Here is a 13,580-nt window from a genome sequence, read left to right on the forward strand (position 1 = left end):
GTGTGTGTGTGTGTGTGTGTGTGTGTGTGTGTGAATGTGTGTGATGCATGCATGCATGCATGAGTGTATGTTGTATCTGTGCACATAAACTGTACATGCAATTCATCCTACAGCAGGCTCATGTGAACGGGGAATGTGTTACTATAGGAAAAAATAGCTGCAGGTAACATGTTCCATGGTATAGAATCAGAGACGACGTCACCAAGTGAAGGAAAGACATCACTGTAGCAAGATGCATTAGCGTGCCATTACTGCACATTCATTTGTCATTTTTGTTTAAAAACAATGTCCCAGTTTGGAGTGGAAAACATAGCCAGCAATGACAGTTGCTGAAATGTGTTGACAAAGTCTGACTTTTAAACTAAAAAGTTATGCAGGGAGTCAACAAGTCTTTTTAACGTTATACGATTCAAGTAATTATTTCTACAGCACTTGAAAAATCAGCATTTGTATGTGTAATTTTCAGTGGAGGCAGTTCTTATAAGTTTTAATATCTTTAAATTTAATTCATTTCATGTTGCTGTTCTGAATTTCTCTTTAACTGCTGAGAAGTGTTAGCTAATAATTTAAGTGTCATTTTTTAAAGAATCTTTGTGTTGCTCCTCATTATATCCTACTTTATTAATAGGGGTCTGTGATGTTCTTCATATGCTTTTCATATGCATTCAGGATTTCATGACCACAGACATTAGGGTGTATTAAAAAGCTAATGTTGCTAACTGTCCTATGTGTTATGGTATGACAGTTCCAATAACTGTAAATAATAATAATGACTCTTCAAAGGAACTTAAGCTTCAGTTAATAACAATGACTCAATTACAATGCAAATCAAAGGAAGTTGCTGATTCATCTAAGCCTGAGAGATGAAAATTCAACTTTCAGGCTTTCTAATCCCACAATGAAAAACTGAACAATTGTTTTCAACAATAGCAAAAAACTAAATGAATAATTTGTTGAGTTCATACAACACTGACAAAGTTATACACCTTTATATACAAATTAACTGAGATGTGTAAATTAATGCTATAATTATTTAATATTTTAAATGTTACATTTTGCAACATGTTACGGTCACACAAAAATCAGAAAACAATAAGCCAAAAATAATCGTCTTAACATGATCACACTGATTTAAGAAAGATAAAATGCTTTATGTTTCATGATGTATTCAAGGTGAGATGAGAAAATCTATGAATAAGACAAACAAACCTTAATCTTTATTTAGCTTTTAAGCTTAAACACCACAAGTAATGTTCAATTTGAAATTAGCTTCATGTGAATATGGTGGATTTCCAAAATAAGAAATATAAAGAAAGATAATAATGATTACCATTAAATAAATATGTTATTTGACCCTATACAGACTAACATTTGCACAAGGAGCGCTGCAGTACATAGAAGAAACAGTGACCTGTGAAGAGATTTCAGGAACGGGGCTAGGGCACAAAGTGAGTGGATGACGGAGAAGATAAAAGACGAAAGAGAGGGAAAGTGAAAAAAGATAATGAAAGAGTGAAATTACCAGAGGGCACAAGAAAAGAGGGTTATTGTGCATGTGCATTAACAGGGTGTATGATGAAGTTAGTTTTGTGCTGTGTGCAGTGACTAGGGGCTAAGGAGTCGAGAAGGGAGAGGGAGGAGGTGGGGAAATCAATGGGAAATTACATGCGCTCGGCTGGTCCATTGTACAGTATGGCTGCTATATTCTAAAGAAGGCACTTCCAAGATGATGCAGCCAAATGGTGGATGGACTCCAAGATCATTTTTATTGATTTGGAGGAGCCATCAATTGAGTAAAGGGAGGGGAGGATGAGTGTATGTGCTTAGAGGTTGGGATGTGTGGCACAGGGGCAATACAATACCCAAAGATCCAAGCTTTTTGTCCCTGTCCACACATTAGTAACACACCCTATCCCACTGCTTTTTATTTACATTAGTGCTTGGATGGCTTAACGAAGGACACAGAGAGGGTTCTCCATTAAAGAACCTGTCTAGCGGCAGATGCCTGCATTGTTTGGGTTCGGGAGCCCAGAAATATTTGGAATTAGAATTGACAATCTGATCATCAGCGGAATTGTCTAGTTTTTCCACACAAGAGCTAATAGGTGAAAATATTTGATGGTTTCCTGTCCAAGCCACACCCAAGAGATTTTAGATATTTTAAACTTATTGAAGTAGCCGATTCTAAAAGATTCCGGTTATGTTGCAGCCTAGAACTATTTTATTATCCAAAAACAGAATGCAGAGCAATCAACAAGCTACTCATTCTTTATAGATGTTTTTTTCTCCTTTCTGTGATCATTGGTAGAAAAATAAAATTCCTCTGTGAGAGGATGTTGGCAGATGGGTCTTTTGTGTATATACTTCCTATGTATGAACAACATAAAGATAATCGTCTAAATTCTATGATAATTGCATTTATATTTACAAAAGCTAAACACTAGTTTAAATATAAAATTACAACCATTTTGAAAGGCTGTGTCATTAAGGTATGCTCTAAAAACTGCTCCATAAAACAAACATTTCAACAAAAGATTAAGCAGCAAAAACTTTAATAATTAATATTATTTAGAAGGTGTTGTTCAAAGTTACTCTTTAGCTGGTAGTCCATCCATCCATCCATCCATCCATCCCCAAGGTAAGGTCCATTACAGTTTCAGAAGGGAAACCCAGTCATCCCTCTGCTAGGTCTTACTCTTCAGCTCTTCCCAGACTGGAAAGGACATATGCTGCCTAGAGCATTTTCTCGGTCTACCTTGGGGTCTCTTCCCAGTTGAATGTGCTAAAGAAAACTCCAAAGGGAGGTAAATGGGGAAATTTGCTTTTTGGTTTCCATTTTTCTTCACCCCGACAGACTGGAGCAGTGCCAGCATTACTCCTCACACAGGCCCAATCCATCTATCTATTGCCTGCTTCATCTTGTCATCACTTGTGAACAAGACACCTGGATACCTGAACTACACTGCTAGATGCTCCAACCTAAGGCGGGAGTCCACATTTTTCCAGTTGTGGAAAATAACCCTAGAGTTAGAGGAGCTTACTTTCATCCCAGCTGCTTCTTGGCTTGAAGATTCTATCAGAACCCAGTCATTTGGATAAAGCAAAGATTTGACCCTGAAATTACCAAACCAGCTACCCCCCTGTCCACAAATATGCATTGAGGACCTATCCATGAATAACATACACAGGTTCGGTTACAAGAGGCGGTGCTGGAAAATTCCAACTTGCACAGGGAACAAGCTGTGCGGACTCGGCTCTTTGGGCACACAAGGACTGCATAGTTTGTATCAATAGTTTCAACCCAGCAAAATCCAGAGCCTTCAGCTTCATATGCTGAATCTCACTCATCCCACACTGCTGCTGGGCAGCTTTGTAACTAACTCAGCAACCTCGGCCATGGTGGTGGATTGACCTCTAAATCCTTACACTTGGCCTCTTCCTCTAAAGACAATAAGCAATATTCAGACATTCATTGAGGTCAACTGATTGTCCCTTTTCAAAGTCTTTTTTCAAAGTTTTTGTCTCTGCAACAACAGAAGTGACAGTCCTTCGGTCTTGTTGATACTCATTTTCTATTTTAGAATTACCCAAAGATAACCAACCATCATATTTTTAGGTTGACCGCTACCTTCAACCCCGTATCCTCCAGGTAGTTGTTGGGTTTCCACTGCAACAAACACCAATGATCTTAGGAAACTGTTTTTTGCAATTGGGCATCTGCAGTTGAGTCCTGGAACATAGCTCATTCCAATTCCACATCCCCAGTCCCTTTCAGAATATAAGAGAAACTGCACAGGAGGTGTGAGTTAAAGTTATATTAATATGTTCTTCTGATAGATGTTCTCAGTTCACCCTTACAACTCATTTGGGTTTACCAGGTCTGTCCAACAGCCTCCACTGCCACCTGATCCAACTCACTACCAAGTGGCGGTGACATCTCTGGCACTCTCCTCAACTGAGTGTCTAAGATGTACCATTGCAGAGCTGGTAACATGATTCCAGATGTAGAGGAGGCTCTCTGAAGCTTCATCAGACTTAAGCACCACAAGCTGAAGCCTGCCCATGCAGAGCTCATTGTTGTGATCCCCACAAGGCCTGGCTTTGGGTGGGTGCCCCTGTCTCTTTTGTCTGGTCAAGGTTGCCTCTTTTTGTGGCTGGCCGTTTGATCCATCATGGAATCTTGATTAGTCTGGTAATTTCAATGCATAATGGAGACATCGAAACCAAATGGTATGTTGTAAAAATAAGATTAAAAAAAAGATAGCCTAGAAATAGGATATGCAGCCAGGCTAAAATCCATGCAGTGCTTTAACTTTTTGTGATTGACCTGTAGGATTCAACAGTAAAGACAATTCGGCAACACTTGCTTTAGTGTGTTCTTGTCTTTGCACTACATGATGAACCTCAGAGTGCAGCCAGGCAGGATTTAATCCTGCAGGTGTTAACCCTAGGAGTCCAAACCATGATAGCCTGGTTGAAGCCACACAACATCCTTGCACGATGATAATTGGATTACACTTATGGAACAACATGAGAAAGCAGAGCAGCAGGGATGAGTGATAATCATACTCTGAGAGCATAATGTATTTTCTATTTACTCACCTCTAATACCCACCCTTGAAAATCATGACAGATGTTGCCATCTGTTCATGTTACACAGTGTTTATTTTCAATCAGCAGAGGAACAAGTATTTTCTGAATGTTAGCTTTTCTGAAAATGCCCTTCGACGAACAGAATCACTTAAATAATTCAACTCAACAGCTAGTTACAAGAAGAAAATACAGAGTATGTTTTTCCAGTAAGAAAGCTCTCATCCATATTCATGTCCCTTGTTGGCAAAGTTACCAGTATCTACAGGAATTAAATTAAGTCACTTCACTCTCTGTCCAGAGCCTGACCTCATCATCTTTACATCAACTTGCAAGATCAGCTCATAAAAATAGTTTGTTAACATTTTCTACCTTTCACAAATAAGACATAGGCACTTCTAGAAAATATTAGAAACTGTAAACAAGCATGCAAGCACATTTTCATGTTTATAACCATAAGGTTTGTTCAAATTGCCTAAAAATGACCAGTTTTATACACATTTTTTGCATTTTGCAAAACAAAAAAATTGAGGGTTTAACATAATCAGCCACAAGCTAATAGGTCAGCTATGTTAACTTCTTTTACATTGTCCAGGCAAATCATTATTATTAATACTCCCAATGCACATGCAAATGTTTAATCTGGGTTTTAAAAGACAGCCAAACTAACAGTGCCAGGAAAATGAAAAAAGCCTTTGTGATGACTAGTGCACCAAAACAAGCATACATGTCCCTGCTAGTCTCTATTTAGCTGAAATTAAAGTTCCTGGGGAATTTAAACAAAAATAGAATTGGTCATATGCAAAATATTTACAATACGGTGCTGTGAAAAAGTGTGTTCCCCTTACAGATTTCTTCAGGGTTTGCATTTTTGTTTCTCTTACATTTGTCCAATCAAGACATTTTTCAGAGACCCCGAGTAAATCAACAAGCAGTTTTCAAATGATACATGCACTTATCAAAAGAAGCCATCCAAACAGATCCGGCCCTATGTGAAAAAGTCTTTCCCGACTTTTTTATTCAAGAATTGTGAATAATAAAATATTTGTGAAAGCAGAATCAGGAAATCATTTAAATAGAACCTATTTGAAAATTTTAAAATTTCAAAAACAACACACTGTCCCATGATCTTCAAGAACAGATGAGAAACAGTCTTTGACATCCATCAGTCTGGAAATGACTTCATGTAGCTTTGGAACTCCAATAAACCAGAGTGAGAGCTATCAACCACAAATGGAGAAATCATGGACCAATAGGGAAGCTTCCCAGGAATGGTCAGCCTGCCAAAATTACTTCCAGAGTGCATCATCGTCTCATCCAGGAGATGGAAATAGAACATTTAAAGCACTGGAGCCCTCGCTTGCCTTGAGTCAGTGACCATGATTCAACAATTCAACATTTGACAAAAGCAGAAGTTTTTTTGAAGGAATGCAAACAACATTTTGCCTACAGTCAAACATGGTAATGGTAGTGTGATGGTCTGGGGCTGCTTTGCTGTTTCAGGAATTGGATGACTTGACATTATTAATGGAACCATAAATTCTGCTCTGTACCAGAAAATTCTAAAGGAGAATGTCTGGACATCAGTTTGTGACGTAAATCTCAAGCATATCTGGGTTATATAACACCACAATGACCTTAAGCTAGTCCAAATGGTTAAAAAAGGTTTTGAAGTGGTCTAGTCATATTCAAGTCATAAATCTGAGTGAAATGCTGTGAAATAACGTTACACAAGCCCTTCATGCACAAAACCCTAAAAGTGTGGCTGAATTATAATAATTCTGTGAAGAAGAGTGGGCCGAAATACGCACACTGCAATGTAAAGACTCACTGACAGTTATCACAAATGCTTGATGCAGTTGTTGCCCCCAATCAACTGCTTTTTCAGATTGGGTCAGATTGGTTTGCATAGATTTTTTCCTTTAATAATTAAAATTATTGGAAAAAAATGTCTTTTATCCATCTGTTTTCTATACCCACTTAATCAATGGTTCACCCTGGAAAGTCACCAGTTCATCACAGGGCAAAAGAAAAACACAGGCAAAACAACTATGCATGCACACACTGAGACCCACAGGCCATATAGCCTAATTAACAAACGTTTGGACTATGAGGAAGCTAGAGAACCCAGACAGAACCCATGCATGCACGGGCAGAACATGCTAACTCCCCACAGAATGATGCCTGGCCCGAATGTCAACCCAGGACCTTCCTCCTGCAAGTCAAAAGTGCTAACAACTGCACCACTCTGCAATGAAAAATCAGTTTACCTATGAAAACTGATGTTTGTGTTTGCTCATATTATCTTCGTCTAATATAAAACTGATAATCTGAAACTTTAAAGTGTAGGGAAAAGGCAAAAACGTATTAATTCTGTAATGCAAGCAAGACAGTACCATCCAAGATTTAATACTCTGAAGCGGTGCAGGCCTTTGGGGGAAGGTGCTGGAACACATCTAGAATCCCCTCCTCCCTTGTGTGTATATGCTTCAGAACCTTTATGCTGAATGCTGTTCCTAAGTTTAACTTTGCATTTAAAACTTTGTGCTGGGAGTGAATCTTCTGATCAGGGCTCAGCCCTATCTACTACTCCCCTTTCACCTTTCATGCCTTTCAACAGGGCACGTTTGGCACACAGTAATAAAGACGCTCTGAGTTAGACAAACAGGCTAGATTTATTTTCTCGTGGTCTGTAACACATTCAGTGTCTTTTGAATGCTGGTTGTGAAATTCAACAGGTGGCGTTTAAAGAGGATGACTACAAGTATGTGTAAGTGTGTTCAGGGATCATTAAGTTACGTCTTGCTCTGACCAGTGTTTCCTGAATGCACACATTGTCAGAGAGGTGCAAAGTTTCTCGGCTGTAAGATAAACACTGAACTGTTTATGACTTTGCAGCATGTTGACTGTGTGATTCTGACAATCAGGTGCTAGAATTAGGCAGAGGTTTTGCACTTCAGTGCAGTTTAAATGAACTACATTTGACTTATCTTTGCTCTATAGTAGTTATTTATTTTAACTGTATTTCTTTTTGCTTGTGTACTTTGCAAATTCTAAAAAATCTGATGTAGTTTGTTGGTCTAATCTTCTTCATATTTTAACATACTGCTCATATCATTGTTTAAAAACAATGGTTACAAGGGACCGACAAGAACAAAAACTTTTAAACTTTAAATGTGTAAAACCCAGCAATATGTTTTGGTTTGATTGGTTGAACTCCTAGTGGAGTTATGATTTTAGTGATCACTCAATCAAGACCAAATCTACCCTCTCAAAATGAGCTTTTATGTACACCTGCCTTAGGGGACATCACATAAGACATAGGACAAGTGAATGGAGTTCTTTGAGAGACGTCCTGTTTTTTTCTTCTTTGTGCATACCTTTTAAATGGAATTCCTCATTCTGAAGGGTTTACCTGTATTATTGTCACAGCAAGGCTTGAGCAGTATGTTAAAATACTTTACATTGATTTCAGGAATATTTGGCAATTAAAACCACACAGGAACAGTTCGTGAGAAGGACCATGTCAGGTTTTGTTAATGACAATGATCAGCAATTGTTTAAAAGCCATGTCATTATAAAAACAGTGTGGTTTGATCTGTGTATTCAGTTATGAGGATTTTCCAAGCCCCTCCAAAACTGCTGCATTATCTGCTACTTCTGCTAAAAATAATCACCAGCTAGACTGACGTATAATGAACATTTAGCTCCACTATGCATACACCTTCAGTACAGCTTATACCATTCCCATCTTTCCAGTCAACATCAAGGGAAAAAAGTTAGAAAAAACTTCTTCCGATTTGCAGTCAGGAGGGGAAGAGTTCTTAAGATTAGCTCAAATAGTTTAGACTGTATGCTGTACAAATAAACTGGCAAATTATGTAACTCTGTAAGATGATACAAGCAGAATATGGCATGCACTCATTTCAAGTGGCAAGTATGGACTGATATTAATCAAATATAAATTTTCAAACAAGAATACAAACAGAGTCAAACCTATTAAATTTTGGAAGATGATCATTATCCTCGTCACCATTAGTTTCAGCTGCAGCATTCACTGTGGTATCTATTATGGACTGTGGGGTTTGCAGAGTCCAACTGTTCACCTCTTGTGAAGTCAACAACCCAAAGACACCCAAAGCAGAAATAGTACATCTTTAAATTTGGTTTTTAGTCTTTATTGTCTGTGTGCAGTTGTTAATGAAAACATATGCACCCCTTGGTATTATCGTTAACATCAAAATACGTCCTCAGGTTGAAATCATTTTTGCTTGTTTGATTTGTTATATAATCTGATGAAGGCGCTGGTCATTCAATCCCTTCAGAATATCATGATTTGGTAATTCTGGACTTGACGAACCCAAGACTGTCAGGTACAAAGCCAAGGATTGTTTTGTAGGGTCAGTATTTCAATTTGTACCCACAGTGTGTCATATGTTGTGGTGGTGTAGTTGGACCAAAGTACAGAGGCGACAGCAGGAGCCTCATGTTGCAGAAACCAAGGAACAGGCACAAGCACAAGAGAGGCTATGGTAAATGGTATGGAGGTGAAGAAACTGGGGGTTTTACTACTTGGAGGATGGGTGAGTGGCATGAGAACCAGATGTGACTAATGAGATGAATGCAGTGCAGCTGGGGAAGAACCTGAGCAGAGATGCTGAGGGGACATGACTAATAAACAGAAATACACAAGGAATGAAACAGGATTTTAACAAATTAAAAGTTAAATACTTACAAACAATAAAAATCAAAACCAATACAAAAGCAGAACTCAAGAAAGAACTAAGGTACTCAACACAAAGACAATAATTAATATGGGACACCTTTAATGACAATATTCAAAACAATTAAAGACAATCAAAAACACAAAGACATGTGAATCCTGGCACCAAGTGGTTACGTTATACCTACTGGGACGGCTGATTATTTAAAGCCATTTTCTATATTCACCATATAATCATCTATGAATTATTGTTTTATGCCTCAGATAAATATTATACACAAGCAGGTAATTTTGGTTTGATTAAGCAATCTTATCTTTCATTTTTCAAAATAGTCGACTGGTCTGTAAAGGAATCAGGACCACATTAAATTAACTTAGGGGGTAATACAAATTCTTCAGAAAATATTGTAAAACAAAACAGATTACATAAAATTAGAGTATTCTTATGATGATAATTAATCAAAAAACTCAACTACCCAGAATAAAAGCTTATATTCAATGTTAATGTACATGTGGTTTGTTTACAGATACAAAAAGGAAGTAGGAAGAGACACAAAAACAAAATCAGCAAAGAAGTAGTAAAGAGGCTAGCACAATGTGTAACAACACAATGTCAACCAACATCCAGGTTTTTACATGAGTCTGAGATGTGTGGAAGGCAAATGTCAAGAAACCTTTTTAACCCGTAATACAGAATGTTTTACATAATTTTGTCATATGATATTTTTAAAATCCATACAGGAGTTATAAAAGCAAATTAAACAGTAATGTTAATACATTTGTTAGTTTCTCATTTAGTAAGGAAATTTAGCATGTTTCTATACTTTAAATTTGACTGAATGTTTCCTAGGAAATTGTGATTGCTTTCTTCCCCACTCACTGCAACATTAATATTGAAAATACTTCGCATATTAGACAAAAACTATGATGGTGAGATTCAAACTAGGTTAAAATAGAGATAAATGTGATGAATATGGTCACATTTATCCAACATTGTTTGTGCCTAGCCATGCCACATGTTCCAGTGTATGTAAAGGCCAGGGGAATGTCCTGGTATGTAACCACTAGAGAGCCAGTTCCTCACTAACCATCCAACTGCATCACAGTGGTTTGACTCTGTCAAGCTCATCCACAAACCTGGAAAAACATGAAAACTCTCCTCTCTCCCTCTTCTCACCTCTCCCTCCTTCTCTTCACTAATCAGATACCAGGCTCAGTCACTTTGTTAGAAGACATGCCAACATACTCTCAGTGAGGACCACTGCAATCTCTGTGTGCTTCTGCCAAGCCTAAATCATCCTGGATCTCCTGTTGCCTTGGTGCATCGCAACCCTGGTGACCATGGCTTTTACATTCGCTAGCACACATACAAACCAGTGAGCATTAATGTGTGGATTTTGCTTGTGTTTGCAGCATCAACACATCCTGAAAGAAAAGCCTAGTTTTTCTGGTTAAAGAGCTTATCAGGCATCAAAGAATAATGTGCAGCAGTTTGAAATGTGAGAACCAATTACGGAGCAATCCTAACATCAGCTCATGCATTAGCAAAAAGAAAAAAAAACGTGACTATGTTTAACAGGTCTTGGTTTAAGGGCGGTCTTGCAGAAAACACCAAAATTAAATGTTTGATTTGTAAAGATATTTTATTTTCTTAACTGTGTTTCCTCCTTTTTAACCAAAATGCTAGATTAACTCCATAAAATAGTCGTTTTCCTAAACCTAGCAAACCAATTTTAGACTAAGCTATAGTTGTTTCTTTGGTCATTAAGTTTGAGGTAAACATCGCAGGAGACTCTAAAATACAAGTATTTGATGCTCCTACAGAAGGCATACTATTAATTACTATATAACATCTTGCAGAGATTAAAATAGGAATGATTAAGTTACCAGAACCCATTACTGAGCTATAAGGTGGCTTACAGACAGTGTTTTTTTTTCAGTTATTTTTCTCCAACACTTAATTAACTTATTTATTTGTTGTTTCTCTTATCTGTTTCACTCATTGTTCATTCACACAAAGACATCACAACCTCTTGGTTAGGTGTAGATGTCACACTTTTTCTCATCAGATTTGGGCTCTAAAACTGCTTGGCGAGGATTACGAACAGGTGCAACATTTCAGGTGACTTACATAGTTCCATTTCAGAATGAATGTCATCTCAAGGCATTTTTCAAGACAAGCAGGTTGACTTTATATGCAGTTATATAGAATATAATTTATATTCTGATCAGTTCAGTTCATTTCATAAAATACACTCAAGTTCTGGTGATTGTTTTATTAAAACTGGTAAAAGCAGTGTAAGGAAAAACACCATATTGCATCTCGTTGACTTTGCACTGTAGCAACTTTGCAACATACATACGTCCTTCATACATACGCTTTCGTAAATCTTTAAATATCTTAAAAGATCTTTTTGAAAAGTACACACTGATTTTCGGTCAGAGATGATATTGAGATGTCAAGAACAGGAAGCTACTAAACGTCTAACTTTCCCTTTTCTTTCCATTCAGTAAATATATGTAAAGTTTGTTAGGAACACCTACTCACAGTCATATACACGTATGTAACTCGGTAGAAGTCCTCCTCCTGCCCCAATTGCAACTGTTCAACTACCTGCGAAGTCTCACAGGGGAAATGACCAGAAGCAGAACTTTAATCAAATATAAATGTAATCAGTTTAAATGATTAGATATTGTATCATTGTTTAGTTCAAGTGATAGTCTTGCTTATTTACAGTGCATGTTTGCATTGATATCTTTAATGAAAAGAATAAAATGGTAATATTACTTGAACCTAAAACGTTCCTAACAACCTCCATTACTGGAGGTAATTTCCAACAACAATGGAGTAAAAGTGCTGCCTTGAAAAGGGTTCCATGAAAAACTGAACCTAAAACATCAGTTTTCACGTCCTTCAAATAAGAAGTGGCTGCATGGGTGGAGTCTAACATAAAACCATTGTTGCTTCATGCTGTGAATATGTCTACATGCAAATTTGTTATAATGATAAAAGTTGAATTTAGGATCTCACCTTTAAGTTAAAATTACAGATATAATATATGATCATTGGATAGCTTACATTTATGAAAGTATAACATTTTCCCTTAGACTTTCTTAATAGTTGCAGCTTAATAGAGCAAGACAAAATAATTTGCTCTTAGTATCACATTTGTGCAGCCTAAATGGTAGAGCTGTATTGTGCAAATGAGTTCTTTTGGTTTGGTGTGGACTCAAGATGTGCATGATTGTTGCACCCATTAATTTCATAACTTTGAAGCTACTTAATGCATTTATTTCATATTGAAACATGAAACAACCAGGACATTTATAATAAACATAGTCAATTTCCCCTATTACATATGAAAACTTGTTTATATATGTGGACTTATCTGTGTTTTGTCTTTATGTGTGTGTGTGTGTGTGTGTGTGTGTGTGTGTGAGTGTGTGTGTGTGTGTGTTAGTGTACAGGCGTGTGTGAAGGTATCATCATGGCTCGGTAGGAGTTAGCTAGCGGCTAAATGACTCTCCACACTTCATTAACGGTGATGAGGTGAGCTGCTCATCTCTTCATTGTTAGCTAGCGCTAAGCTGCGGTAATCCCAAACAAAGGGCCGGGGCTTCGCAGCAGCCGGCGTGGATTAGACCGCTTTCTGGAAACATCCGAGAGGGATCCATTCTCATTCAAATTGGCTTGTAAACAAAACCAGCAGTGGCTGCGAGACAGATGAGAGAGGGGAGAGATGATTGTATGATGGAGGAAGTGTGACATATCCTATATGTGTACATGTGTAATATAGCTGCGTGTGTATCTGTGTGTGCAGAGAAATGTTTGTTACTGTATGTTTGCACGTTTGGGTGCATCAAAGCACGTGTGTAAGAGAGGCAAAGAAATGGATAGCCTAATTTAAGATATCGTTTCAGCCAATTTAAAAACGAAGAAAAGTTTTTTAAAATATGCTCAACTTGAGTAAGACTTAAAAAAATTCCCGTTCAGCACTGCCCGGTTGCCCAAGCAGAGCCAACCTGGAACCAAAAATATCAGACTTTCTATGAAGTTAGTCCAACACCTGGATGTGCCGAAACAGGCAACAACAAATTCATCCCAAAATCTACTGACCTAACAACTTTGTACCACATGGTTATTCACACAAAGTAACATATATGACAGGGATGAAGATTGATAATGTTCTCATTAAAATGGTTTAACCCTTCAAATAAAAATAAAATGAAAGCTGCAGATAGCACTGAACAGTTGTTACACCTAGGA

General features: G+C 37.5%; 1 long non-coding RNA gene across 5 annotated transcripts in view; it reads left to right on the top strand.

The window, feature by feature from the left end:
* Positions 1–13,580, top strand: part of LOC124873976 — a 223,444-nt gene that overhangs the window by 143,202 nt on the left and 66,662 nt on the right. The window lies entirely within an intron of this gene.

This window comes from Girardinichthys multiradiatus, chromosome 9, assembly GCF_021462225.1.
Source record: "Girardinichthys multiradiatus isolate DD_20200921_A chromosome 9, DD_fGirMul_XY1, whole genome shotgun sequence".
NCBI lineage: Eukaryota > Metazoa > Chordata > Actinopteri > Cyprinodontiformes > Goodeidae > Girardinichthys > Girardinichthys multiradiatus.